At 44.3% G+C, this 14,580-nt stretch overlaps 1 pseudogene; it reads left to right on the top strand.

The window, feature by feature from the left end:
• Nucleotides 1-3,646: 3,646 nt before the first annotated feature.
• On the top strand, nt 3,647-4,870 carry LOC132513209 (ferritin light chain-like; annotated as a pseudogene).
• The last annotated feature ends 9,710 nt before the right edge of the window (nt 4,871-14,580 follow it).

Raw genomic sequence — 14,580 nt, 5'->3', positions numbered from 1 at the left:
TGAAAGCTCAAAGAGAGATTTGGTTTAATCTTCTGTATTAGTTTCCTACTGCTGCTGTAACAATTTACCTCAAACGTAGGGGCTTAAAATAACACACATTTATTATCTTAAAGTTCTGGAGGTCAGAAGTCTGAAAGGGATCTCAGTGGACTAAAACCAATGTATCAGCAAGACTGCATTTCTTCTGGAGCCTCTAGAGGAGGCTTTTTCCAGCTGCTAGAGCTGCCTGCATTGCGTGGCTCACAACCCTCTTCCTTCCATCTCAAAAACAGCAATTGTACCACTCCAGCCTCTGCTTCAGGGGTCGTATCTTCTCTAACGCTCCTGCCTGCCTCTTTCTCTTGAAAAGACCCTTGTGATGACACTGGGCCCACCTGGGTAATCCAGGATACTCACTCCCATTGCAAGATCTTGAACCTAATTACATCTGTAAAATCCCTTTTGCCATGTAAAGTAACATATTTCCCAGGTTCTGGGAATTAGGATGTGGACATATTGAGGGGGGGCATTATTCTGAATACCACACCTTCCTTAGCATGAGCTGGACCTGGTATCTCATCTCCAGATATTCGAACAATACATTCCCTGTAATTTTAATACTTCGTAATTTGTGAAACCCTACTCTGTGTCAAGCACAGGCACTACGCCAGGTTTGCAGAAAAGAATCCGTGATTAGAGAGGTTAAGTAATTTACCCAAAGTCATGGAGCTGGTCAATGGCAGAGCTGAGTTTCAAACTCAGGTCTGTTGGACTTCAAAGCCCCTGCTCATCATCTGTTGCCTCTGCAGCTCATTTCCCATACCCTGCTTGGCTTGCTCTCTTTGGAGAGCCTACTTGTCAAAAGCTTTTCATTTAGTTTGACATTAAATAATACAACCTAGCTAGGTAAAACCTTTTATTAAGCCCCTATAAATCTCATATTTGACTCATTCAGTAGGTACCAATGGAGGATGTCATCTTGAAACACTCATTCAAGTTGTCTTCACATCCTCTAATAAATCTTCCAAAAAGTAGCATCAGATGGGCTCTTCCTCCATCATACAAGCAGAAGTAGACTCAGCAGGTTATCTTCTCTGTGAGTGAAATGTAAATCTCTGAATAATATCAGGTAGTGCTGGTGAGAATTGATCTTTCCAAAGCCCCCAAGTATATCAGATATCTTATTCTTGAAAAAAGAGAGCCTAACACTTTAGGGGTATAAGTTCATGTCTTAATAAAGTTTCTCATTGTCTCTGCTTCACTCCACAAGGTTCTCAGCCTTGGTTGTACATTAGAATCACCTGGCGGTGGCGGGCCTTTCAAACCCCCTGAGACTACATTCCCACTCTCTAGATATTCTGGCCTAATTGGCCTTGGGAACAGCATCAGAACTTTTAAAATTACAAAACCAGGGCTTCCCTGGTGGCGCAGTGGTTGAGAGTCCGCCTGCTGAGGCAAGGGACACGGGTTCGTGCCCCGGTCCGGGAAGATCCCACATGCCGCGGAGCGGCTGGGCCCGTGAGCCATGGCCGCTGAGCCTGCGTGTCTGGAGCCTGTGCTCCGCAACGGGAGAGGCCACAACAGTGAGAGGCCCGCGTACCGCAAAAAAAAAAAAAAAAAAAAAATTACAAAACCAAAAAAAAGAGTTGAGAACCCCTATGGTGAAGGAGATACGGTGAGAGACTTTACTAAGACATGGGTCTTGACCCCAAAGCTATTAGGCTCTCTTTTTTCCAAGAATCTCTATTTTGTTTACATTGAAAGAAATAAGCCCTATTAGTGTATGCGTCCCACGAAGCTGGCTATGTGAAAACCATTATGTCTAAAAGCAATCATTTTAAACCTAGTCTACTTATGTGCCGGATGAGAGGCTATGTTGAATGACTGATTCACTAATGGTGCTTGAGAATAACTATATACAGTCAGTGTGCTTCCACAGAAGCCCATCTTTGCTACAAGAAGAAATTCTCTTGAGTAAGCAACTAAGCAAGCATGGAATAAGCACTTTCAAAGAAAAATAATCCTTTATTTCTGCAAAATAGTCTGGATAACCTCACACCATTCAACCATAAGAACTTAATAGGAGCACAACCATTAGCATTAAACCATGGCAGTCCCTAGCACATATAACACCACCATTGCTCAAAACATTTTTGGAGTAATTCTTTTGAAATTTTCATCGTGGCAGTTTTATAAGGCCACTTATGAAAAGCAATTATATTGGAATTTTTGGATCCAAAGACGTATTAACCAGATTCATCATTCACCTATCAAACTATCAATCAATAACCCTCAATGATGACTGTGCCCTCTGATAATATCCCGTAAGAACAGAGGGGTGGTTTACTCTGGCAAAAAATTCCTGAAGGGCTAGGGATCTTAAGTGAGGAAGGTGACCCAAAGCTAGGCTCTGAAGTCAATGTTTTTTAACACCTTTATTGGAGTATAATTGCTTTACAATGTTGTGCTAGTTTCTGCTGTATAACAAAGTGAATCAGCTATACGTATACATATATCCCCAAATCTCCTCCCTCTTGTGTCTCCCTCCCACCCTCCCTAACCCACGCCTCTAGGTGGTCACAAAGCACGGAGCCGATCTCCCTGTGCTACACGGCTGCTTCCCACTAGCTATCTATTTTACATTTGGTAGTATATATAAGTCTATGCCACTCTCTCACTTCGTCCCAGCTTGCCCTTCCCCCTCCCCATGTCCTCAAGTCCATTCTCTACATCTGCGTCTTTATTCCTGTCCTACCCTGAAGTCAATTCTTGTAGAGCATATGTCCTCAAACTTTAATGTGCATAAGAATCACCTGGAGAACTTGTTAAACTACAGTTTGCTGGGCCCCATTCCCAGAGACTCTAATTCAGTAGGCCTGGGTAGGGCGAGTCAATTTGATGTTCCATCAGCTCACAGGTATTGCCTGAAGCCCACATTTTAAGTAACACTGTTGTAGGGTGAAACTGTGAAGATAAAAATACTCATGTGAGGGACTTTCCTGGTGGCACAGTGGTTAAGAATCTGCCTGCCAATACAGGGGATACGGGTCCAAGCCCTGGTCTGGAAAGATCCCACATGCCGCGGAGCAACTAAGCCTGTGCGCCACAACTACTCAGCCTGTGCTCTAGAGCCCACAAGCCACAGCTACTGAGCCCGTGTGCCACAACTACTGAAGCCCACATGCCTAGAGCCCATGCTCCAAAACAAGATAAGCCACCACAGTGAGAAGCCCGTGCACCACAATGCAGCCAAAAATAAGTTAATTAATTTTTAAAAATCATTTAAAAAATACTCATGTGAACATGTAAGTTCTATTATCCTTTTTTAAAAGGATAGAAATTATCGAAAAGACTCAGGAACCAACTTGGAGAGACTCCTGCCAACCAAAGATGAAAAGGGAAGCATCCAAAGGGTAAGAACTGCAATGGATTGAAATCCACCAAGTACATTTAAATCCATGAGTTCCTAATACTACCAACAAAAAAAAAAGTCCCAAACAAACCCAAAACCTCAGTTGCCTGCATTGGAAAATTCAAGGGAACAAATGCATTATTTTGAAAACTGGGAACTGAAGGGAAAGAATTAAGCATGTATGTTACCCTTTCCTCTACAAACTGTACCTCTGGGTGACCAAATAATAAGGAAGGAGAAGTGTATCATTGGAGAATGAGTAATGAAGAAGGTAATGAAAAAAGCAATGAATGAGACTAGCCATGTATTATAATGCCAAGTGAATGACTGGATCTAGACATTGAGCATCAACAGCTGCTAACATGACAAAAACACAATCCCAATTGTTATGTGCTCCTGATAGAGGTACATGCACCACCTATGAAGTAGTTTGCCAAGTAAATAGAACCTTGCTGTGACCACACCTCTTGATCCAAGATCAATTTACGGGAAATACAGAAGGAATAAAGGAGTATGCTAACGGCACAGGGATGCAATCAACAAAATCCAGATTGTGGGGCGCTCTATAGGACAAACCCAGTTTGTACAATCAAAAAATGAAAGAGGCAGTGCGCTGGGCACTCCCGCGGCTCCGTCTCCTGCTACAGCGGTGTGTGGACAGAACAGACCCAGGGGCGCCCCTCGCTCCCACCTCCGACCACCTCCAACCTGTGTTCCACTCGCAACCATTAGAACCAGCCGCTCAGCTGTCCTCGGCCACCGGGACCGCCAACACCGTATTTTGAGCTTAACTCCGTATTACCGATCCACCACGAGCTCCCAGATTCGTCAGAATGATTCCGCCGAGGTGGAGGCCGCCGTCAACCGCCTGGTCAACAGGCATCTGCCGGCCTCCCGCACCTACCTCTGTCTGGGCTCCTATTTCCACCGCCACGACGCGACTCTGGAGGGCCTGGGCCACTTTTTCCGCGAAGTGCCCGAGGGGAAGCGTGAGGGCGCCCAGCATCTCTTGAAAATGCAAAAGCAGCGCGGCAGCTGCGCCCTCTTCCAGGACGTGCAGAAGCATCTCAGGATGAGTGGGGTGAAACCCAGGACGCTGTGGAAGCTGTCGTGCTCGTGGAGAACCTGAACCAGGCCCTTGTAGACCTGCACGCCCTGGGCTCTGCGCGCGCAGACCCCCGCCTCTGTGACTTCCCAGAGAGCCGCCTCCTAGATGAGCAGGTGAAACTCATCCAGAAGGTGGGAACTCGTACCACCTGACCAACCTCCGCAGGCCGGCTGGTCCCCAGGTGGGGCTGGGCGAGGCCCTCGTCGAAAGGCTCGCCCTCCAGCACGAGTAGGAGCGTCCGGAGCCCAGCAGCCTTTGAGGAGCCCCTCTGGCGTCAGGGCTTCCGCTTGAAGCCCCGCTCTGCAGCCACTAGGCAGCTTTTAACCACCCTGGAGCCCTCTCCCAAGCCTTGGACCAAATGGAAACAATAAAGCTTTTTGCAGCCAAAAAAAAAAAAAAATTGAAAGAAACCATATCTAGAAGACATAGAAATCAATTGAAATATATAGACTATATTATTAGGATCCTAATTCAAAACACTGTAAAAAAATTACAAGGTTTATGAAACAACTAGAAATTTGAACAGTTTCTGGATGCTATAAAAGAATCATTATTAATTTGTTTAGGTATTAAAATGATATTGTGTTCATGTTTTAAAAAGCTTTATTTTAGGAATATACACTAAAGTATTTGCAGGTGAAATATATCATGTGGGTGTGAGGAGTGGATAGGACTCTAGATGAGTAGTTCTCAACTGGGTGCAATTTTGCCCCCCAAGGTACATTTAGGATGTCTGGAGACATTTTTGGTTGTCGCATCGTGCGGGGTGCTGCTCCAGGCATGTAGTGGGTGGAGGCCATGGATGCTGTTAAACATCCTACAATGCACAGGAACAGCCCTCCACTGTGGGGGAATAGCTCTGCCCTGGCACCCTGATGACCTTGAACCTCTCCATGTAGTTCACACCAGCACAGACTTGAACTGCAGCTCATCTGAGTGTTGGCAGAATGCCCTGTGATCTTCCTGGAACATGAGAGATGGGAGGCCTGTTAGGAGCCGCTCTGAGCCCATCTCCCACTCCCTCCCTACGTCCTCTGAGAGGCTGTCATGAGAGTTTCTAATGCCTTCTCGGTTCTATTGACTATGGAGCTTCCTACCCTGCCCTCCTCACTGTAGAGCTGAAGAGTAGAAAACCAGTTAGTTGCCATTTACAATGGGCTCCTCATCAATGGGAGTTGAGGTCATCTGGCCTCTTTTTTTTTTTTTTTTTAGTTTTATTTATTTATTTTTTGCGGGGGGGTGGGTACACGGGCCTCTCACTGCTGTGGCCTCTCCCATTGCGGAGCACAGGCTCCGGACGCGCAGGCTCAGCGGCCATGGCTCACAGGCCCGGCCGCTCCGCGGCATGTGGGATCTTCCCGGACTGGGGCACGAACCCGTGTCCCCTGCATTGGCAGGCGGACTCCCAACCACTGCGCCACCAGGGAAGCCCCATCTGGCCTCTTTTGTTTCCATGTTGTCCTTTTCGATATGTGCGACAAGGACTACAGGAAGCTGGCTACATTTCTTTCACGTCTACGCAAGTAATAAACTGGGGGCTTCCCTGGTGGCGCAGTGGTTAAGAATCCGCCTGCTAATGCAGGAGACATGGGTTCGAACCCTGGCCCAGGAAGATCTCACATGCTGCGGAGCAACTAAGTCTGTGCACCACAACTACTGAGCCTGCGCTCTAGAGCTCTTGTGCCACAACTACTGAGCCCATGTGCTACAACTACTGAAGCCCACGCCCCTAGAGCCCATGCTCCTCAACAAGAGAAGCCACTGCAATGAGAAGCCCTTGCACCGCAACCAGGCAAAGCCCGCGAGCAGCAATAAACCCAATGCAGCCAAAAATTTAAAAATTTAAAATTAAAAAAAAAACTGTCTGAAACCAAAAGCAACTCAATGTACTTTTACCAGTCAAATCAGTCAGACCTTGGCTAGGGTCTTGCTTTGTCTTGTGTGTGGACTGGACACATGTAACAAATAATTATCCAGCCCCAAATGTCCATAATGGCAATGTTGAAAAGCTCTAGATGAAACAATATTATTGGTCATGAGTTGATCATTGTTGACGCTAGGTGAAGTGTACATGAACAGCACAAATGGGAAGGAACTGTTTTGTCTAATTTTGCATGTGTTTGAATCTCTCCATAATAAAAGCATTTTTTGAAAAGATAATAATTGGTCACTGCTTTCTTAGCTGTCTAGCACTTTAAATGCCTATACTGAGGCAATGTGTATAAATGCACAAAGTTTGCCGTCAGACTTCTAGCTCCACTGCTAAATTACAAACTGTGTGTTCTTCAGCAAATTACTCGGCATCTTTCGGCCTCAGTTTCCTCACCAAAAAAATAAGGCTAATGATGTCCCTGAGGATTTTGTACGGAATAAATATGTGTTCAGCTGAGTGCCTTAAATAAATACCTTTATTAGACTTTCTTCCTTTGTTCTTTTTGTCTGCTACTTTTCAATACAGAAACGCAAGGAGCCCTTCTTGTCATCTGGACAAGAAATTTTGACCCAGTCAACTTCTTTTCATATTACTCCCTGGAAAATGTAGATGGCCTGGTACGTTTGGTTCAAAGGGTTTAAAACAGCAAACCCTGGCGGGATCCAGGGAATGAGGGGTGAGAAGAAACGTGTGTAGTTAACTCAGTAGTTTTCAATCCAGGGTGATTTAGCCCCACAGGGGATATTTAACAATGTCTAGAGACAGTTTTGGTTGTCACAAGCTGGGTAGAGGGGTGCTACTGGCATCTACTGGTTAGAGACCAGGGACGCTGCTAAATATCCTACTATAGGCGCAGGATTGCTCCCCGCAATAAAGAATTATCTGGCCCCAAATACCAGTAGTACCAAGGCTGAGAAACCCTGGGCTAATGTGACTAAAACTCCTAGATGAAGCTTCTCCTAGATAATTAACTTTGCCTTTCTTTGTTCTTCTTACCCGACGCATACAGGTTATTAAAGGCATGCTCAGGAGAAATCATTCAAAATGTGATTACTCTGTCTCTGTGGCCCTAATTTGTTATTCATTTCTTTATGAGAAAAAAATCTGAGTAGTGTTCTGATTTCTTTTGCTGTTGAGTTTCAAACAGCAAACTTGAAGCATGCACTGATTACCTTTTTAATTAATACACTGTGAAGGCAGAGCATCACTTCGTTAACTACTGGGAAGGATGTACCATCTCCCAACAGCTTGGTAGTCTTTATTCCCAACTGTTATGCCAATGGGGGAGGATTGGGATGAAGAGGTTTCAGACACTGCTCCCCAAACAGATATATTTCTCTTGTTAAAATTGCCCAGCTGGGCTTCCCTGGTGGCGCAGTGGTTGAGAGTCCGCCTGCCAATGCAGGAGACACGGGTTCGTGCCCCGGTCCGGGAAGATCCCACATGCCTTGGAGCGGCTGGACCCGTGAGCCATGGCCACTGAGCCTGCGTGTCCAGTGCCTGTGCTCCGCAACGGGAGAGGCCACAACAGTGAGAGGCCCATGTACCACACACACACAAAAAAGTTGCCCGGCTAAGGGGGCTTCCCTGGTAGCGCAGTGGTTAAGAATCGCCTGCCAATTCAGGGGACACAGGTTCGATCCCTGGCCTGGGAAGATCCCACATGCCGTGGAGCAACTAAGCCCGTGTGCCACAACTACTGAGCCTGCACTCTAGAGCCCGCGAGCCGCAACTACTGAGCCCACGTGCCACAAGTACTGAAGCCCGTGCACCTAGAGCCTGTGCTCCGCAACAAGAGAAGCCACCACAATGAGAAGCCCGCACACCGCAACGAAGAGTAGCCCCCGCTCGCCGCAACCAGAGAAAAGCCCACGCGCAGCAACGAAGACCCAATGCAGCCAAAAATAAAATAAATTTTAAAAAATAAATTAATTAAAAAAAATTGCCCAGCTAGGTTTAGATGACACCTGCCTAGCATGTCATTATTAAATAGAAAACATGATGGGTAATTCCTCTCTCCCCTCCATCCCTTCTAAAGTCAGGATACTTGAGGTCAAGACCATAGTACCACAGGCACTGAAGGAAAGAGTCAGGTAAATGGTGGTAACTGTGTATTCAACTGGCAAACAATGGTAAGGCTGCTTCTGTGAGATGTGTTGTGTGTTGGGGTGTGGGGAGAGAAGAGTGGGGTAAAAATGTTTAAGGTAAAAAGTGGGGGAAAATCTGTACACGTGGTGGAATGGCTTAAGCATCTATGATGTGGTTCCTATTTCTTGATTTCTCCCTCACCCCACCCCATGTGTTCTATGAAAACTGCCCCACTCCACAGCCCAGGGAACTGGGTTAGGACACCCAATTAAGAGAGCCAAGCCATGGCCTACTCAGTGGTTTCCGAGATCCTCAGATTCCCTCTTTCGGGAATTAGAACTAAGAGGTGGAGATTGGGGACTTCCCTGGTGGTCCAGTGGTTAAGACTCTGAACTTCCACTGCAGGGGGCGCAGGTTCAATCCCTGGTCTAAGATCCCGCATGCCACACTGAGCAGCCAAAGAAAAAAGGTGGAGACTAAGTGGGTCAGGAGCTGAGCTGTGGGCAGAGCAGCAGAGTAAGTATGTCCACAGACGACCCCTCCTGACAGCTTCTCAAGCTGCCCTAGTTCCTGTCCTTGCTAAGGCCTGCTTTTCAGCTTTCTGTGGCTTCTATTAAACAGCCCTTTGCATTCCTCCCTACTGAAAAAGCTAGCTTAGTGGGTGATGTTCCTTACAATCCAACCATCTATGTCTGAGACAGATGTGTCCACATCACCACCAAGAGATGAGACTAACATGAGAAATGAAGCTGACAGCTGTCTAACACGGAAAGGCCACTTAACAGTCATTTGAGCTTCATGCCTAGGAGGGTCAAGGGACGACACTCGGCCCCAGAGACCAGCTCCCAGTAAATTCCCTGTCTCAGAAATCCTATAAGCAGTTCTAGATATACCACATTTTTGATACTTTCATATACAGTCTTACAACTCATTTTGTGTTATTATATTGAATTATTATTGATCTCATCATGTGACCTAATCCTCATCTGTAACCTTGATACCTATCTCTCATTTTGTCAATTAATTCACCAACCAGACTTAGGAAGATCAGTTCATATGCCAAGGGTCTGTCCACTTTCTCACAGCATCCTCAACCCACTCAGACTGACTTCTGCCTCCACCACTCCACTAAAACTGAGTTATGTTTCCATGTGTTTCTTAGATGCACAGAAGGATCCTTTACAGTAGTGGTTCTTGCTTAGGAGAGATTGTGTGCCCGCCCCCCGCCCCAAGGTGATTTTTCAGTGTCTGTTTTGATTGTCACAAGTTGGAGGGTGCTACTGGCATCTGGTGGGTAGAGACCAGGGATGCTGCTATAATCCTACAATGCACAGGAAAACCACACACAACAAAGAATTATCCATCCCCAAATGTCAATAATGCCAAAGTTGAGAGAACTTGTTTTAGGGCAAAGATGGGTCTTTGAGAGATATAGTACAATTCAAAATGGGCAAAGACTTTGAGTAGACATTTCTCCAAAGAAGATATACAAATGGCTAATGAGCACATTAAAAAATGCTCAACATCATTAGCCAATAGGGAAATGCAAATCAAAACCATGATCAGATACCACTTCACACCCACTAGAATGGCTATAATTTTTTTAATGGAAAATAACAAGTATTGGTGAGTATATGGAGAAATTGGAACCCTCACACATTGCTGGTGGGAATGTAAAATGGTGCAGCCTCTTTGGAAAACAGATTGAAAGTTCCTCAAAAAGTTAAAAGTAGAGTTACCATTTGAGCTAGCAATTCCACTCCTAGGTATATATCCAAGAGAATTGAAAACATGTCCACAAAAAAAACTGTACACGAATGTCATAGCAGCATTATTCACAATAACCAAGAAGTGAAAACAACCCAAATGTCCATTGAATGATGAATAGAGAAACAAATGGTTGTATATCCATACAATGGAATATTATTTGGCCACAAAAACGGAATGGAGTACCGATACATGCTACAACATGACTGAACCTTGAAAACAGATGCTAATGGGACTTCCCTGGTCGTGCAGTGGTTAAGAATCCACCTGCCAATGCAGGGGACACGGGGTCGATCCCTGGTCTGGGAAGATCCCACATGCCGCGGAGCAGCTAAGCCCAGGCACCACAACAACAGAGTCTGCCCTCTAGACCCCGTGAGCCACAACTACTAAGCCCATGCACCACAATTACTGAAGCCCACCTGCCTAGACCCCATGCTCTGCAACAAGAGAAGCCACCACAATGAGAAGGCGCGCAACGCAGCAAAGAATAGCCCCTGCTCACCGCACATAGAGAAAGCCCGCGTGCAGCAACAAAGACCCAATGCAGCGAAAAATAAAATATAATAAAATAAATTTAAAAAAAAGAAAACATGCTAAGTGAAAGAAGTCAGACACACACAAAAAACCACATATTGTATGATTTCATTTATATGAAATTTCCGGAATAGGTAAATCCATAGGACAGAAAGTAGATGAATGGCTGCCTTGTGCTGGGGATATTAGGAGGGAACAGAAAGTGACTGCTAATGAGTATGGAATTTCTTTTGGGGGATAATGAAAGTGTTCTAAAATTAAATTGTGTTGATGCTTACATGACCCTGTGAATATACTAAAAAAATTGAGGTATATACTTTATTTTTTAAAATTTTATTGGAGTACAGTTGATTTACAATGTTGTGTTAGTTTCAGGTGTACAGCTTGACACATACTTTATTTTTTATTTATTTATTTATTTATTTTATTTTTGGCTGCGCTGGGTCTTCGTTGCTGCGCGCGGGCTTTCTCTAGTTGTGGTGAGCAGGGTCTACTCTTCGTTGTGGTGCACGGGCTTCTCATTGTGGTGGCTTCTCTTGTTGTGGAGCATGGGCTCTAGGCACGTGGGCTTCAGTAGTTGTGGCTCGCGGGCTCTAGAGTGTAGGCTCAGTAATTGTGGCTCACGGGTTTAGCTGCTCCGCGGCATGTGGAATCTTCCCAGACCAGGGATCGACCCTGTGTCCCCTGCATTGGCAGGGGGATTCTTAACCACTGCACCACCAGGGAAGCCCGACTTACGTACTTTACAATGTGAATTATATCTGTAAAAGAATGTCTTTCAATCTGCTGAGTGCCTACTCCACAGTAGGTGCTCATTAAATAAGGCAGTACACCTGAGGCATGGAAGACAAAAAGATTTCTTTCCTGCTCTGATTACTAATATGTTAACATTTTATGCCCAAAAAGTAACGGTAGTTATTCTCTTAAATAACCTCAAAGTTAACCAACCTGCAGAATTAATCAATGCTCTCCATTTCCCCTAAGAGTCCTAAGAGCACTCTGAATGCTTCAGAGTAAGTAGGTAAGCTACTCTTGGGAATGCCTGGATACTTTTGCTCCCACCAGTTGAGTCATAAGTTTTCCAAGAGTTAGCTGAACTTTTCCCCAAATCTGTTTATGCCCATTTTACTTGTGATTGTAAAGATATAATTTAATTAACTGTTATGTAAATTGATAAAATTATGGGAAACAAGAAGTTTTTTTTAAAGAAACTAAATTGTTTTAGAAAGAAAAGATACAGTCATGTGACTTTTTAAAATTGCTGTTGAATTAGGTGCAAACAAGACGATAAAAGACAGGGGACAAAACACCCCCAAATCTAGGATTTTATGCTCAGAGTATTTTGAAACTATCTTGAGTTTTCACTTCATTTAGAATTCATAAAATTTGGAAATCAGAGACATTGCATATATGTATGCCTAATGAAAAAGAAAACACAGAACTCTCATCAGTGGACCAGTTAAAGGACTGACAAATTATAATATTTATTTTAAATTTAAATATAATGTTTAATGTATGTATTTATCATTTTTTAAAACATGTCTCCCTTATAACCATTTTATTTTTCAGTGAATTGACCTACTGGTCTGCATTGTATAGGATAAGAAGAATTCTATACTCCCTGGTGATCATAACTCTCCACTACCTTGTATAATGGAGAAAGCCCTACAAAACTCTTATTATTTTTTTTCAAAACTCTTATTAGACTTCCCTGGTGGCGCAGTGGTTAAGAATCCGCCTGCCAATGCAGGGGACACGGAGTCCTGGTCCGGGAAGGTCCTACATGCCGCGGAACAACTAAGCCCGTGCTCCACAGCTACTGAGCCCATGAGCACAACTACTGAAGCCCGAGCACCTAGACCCTGTGCTCCGCAACAAGAGAAGCCACTGCAATGAGAAGCCTCCCTGGTGGTCCAGTGGTTAAGACTCCGGGCTTCCACTGCAGGGGGCACGGATTCGATCTCTGGTCGGGGAACTAAGATCCCGCATGCTGCACGCAGCCGAAAAAACAAAAAAGAAAAAGAGTGGTAGTCACATGGAAAAGAATTTATGGGACAGATTTGTGTTCAAGTCTTACCCATCTCTCTTGGAGGTTGATCCAGCTCTGCCCATCTCTGGGGAAGCTGAGGAAGAGTTGTAGAGGGTGAGTCTGCCATCTCTCTAAGCAGGTCCCACCTGGCCTTCAGATATCACAAACCTATAGCAACCCTGGGAGTCTGGCAGGATTTGAGGTGGAGAGCCTTGTGAACAGTGATCACATCTTTGTTGCTGGTGTTAATGATAATATGAATATAGAGGCTGGAGTCAAAAAATTTTTAACATCTTTATTGGAGTATAATTGCTTTACAATGGTGTGTTAGTTTCTGCTTTTGGAGTCAATTGAAGTTGGTTCACCCAACACTGATCTGTGTCTCAAAGACTGGATGAAACTCATTCACTCTCCTAGATGACCTTAGAGATGACCTTAGATGGACAAACTCCAGACTCTCCATGGGCAGAGAGGATATAGAATAAACAGCGATTTAAACTCCTTTCACTCATTCAACAAACATTTACTAAGCATCTACAGTATGTCAGGAGCCAAGTATCTAAGATGAATGTGATAGTCTTCACTCTCAAAGAATATATAGAGTAAAAAATATATATGTAGGGCAAGCTCTTAAAGATTAATTTTTTGTAAATATGATGGTACTGTTAAAAATTCTAATCATACTGGTGTTTGCTTTCAAAAGAATTATCATTTACATGCTTCTGTACTTTTTATTTCTGTCTTAAGGAATGAGGAAAACAGATTTGAAACAGGTATTTTTCCTTTTTGTCCTGGGCCATACTTTCCAATACTTTCCAATTTTTAAAATTCCTTTTCTCCTTCTGCGTGTGTGTGTGTGTGTGTGTGTGTGTGTGTGTGTGAGAGAGAGAGAGAGAGAGAGAGAGAGAGAGAGAGAGAGAGAGAGGAAGAAAGCGAGGGAGAGAGAGAGGATTTGTAGTTCATGGAAAGACAAAGAGAACTTTTCAAATGTCCTAATACCTGGGGTGAGATTGAAATAAAGAGTATGTTTTCACATAATGAGGGCTCATTGTGAGAATGGGGCAAGATTAATTTTATGCCAGTTCTTGTATACTCTTTACTCCATGGTATTGGAGAGTTGGCTCCAAGTCCCTTAGACTAAAGGACAAAAATAAGAGAAACCAGTTAGATGCCTTTTCTCCCCATAGTTCCCAGCACTGGAAAGACCAAGGGAACCTCAGGTTTCACACACTCCCAAGTCCAGCCTCTTAGTCCCATCTTTTTGCATGCTAATTGAGCCATTTTTGTGAGCCTGTGAGAGTTCTCAGATGCTTGATGGTCAAGGCTTGCTTTAGAGGACCACAGTGGGTGAGGCTCTACAGTTTAGGCAGAGACATTAGTGTCTTCTAGAGACTTGGATTCAGTTGTATCGGGAATGGAGCATGTGCTCCACCTGTCAATTTTCAGACTAAGAACCATCAGCAGAGCAGCCTATGGCAGTGATGACACACCTGCTAATTGGTTTCAGAGGACATGTGACCTTGGATCAATCTACCATACAGTTTCCAAAGGAGACAAAGACTGTTGAGTTAGCTGAAGGCTGTGCAAATAAATGCCTGTTCCTGTAATATTAGGATTCATGTGCAGGAATTACAGAGGAATGAGAAGAAAAAGGCCTAATTGCTTTTTGGAACAAAAAGTAAAAATGTAATATCTACTTTCTCTTTAAGTGGCTTTAAAAAATGCTC

This window comes from Lagenorhynchus albirostris, chromosome X, assembly GCF_949774975.1.
Source record: "Lagenorhynchus albirostris chromosome X, mLagAlb1.1, whole genome shotgun sequence".
NCBI classification, from domain to species: Eukaryota; Metazoa; Chordata; class Mammalia; order Artiodactyla; family Delphinidae; genus Lagenorhynchus; species Lagenorhynchus albirostris.
The sequence above is the reverse complement of the archived record's forward strand: the minus strand, read 5'-3'. Positions and strand labels throughout refer to the sequence as shown.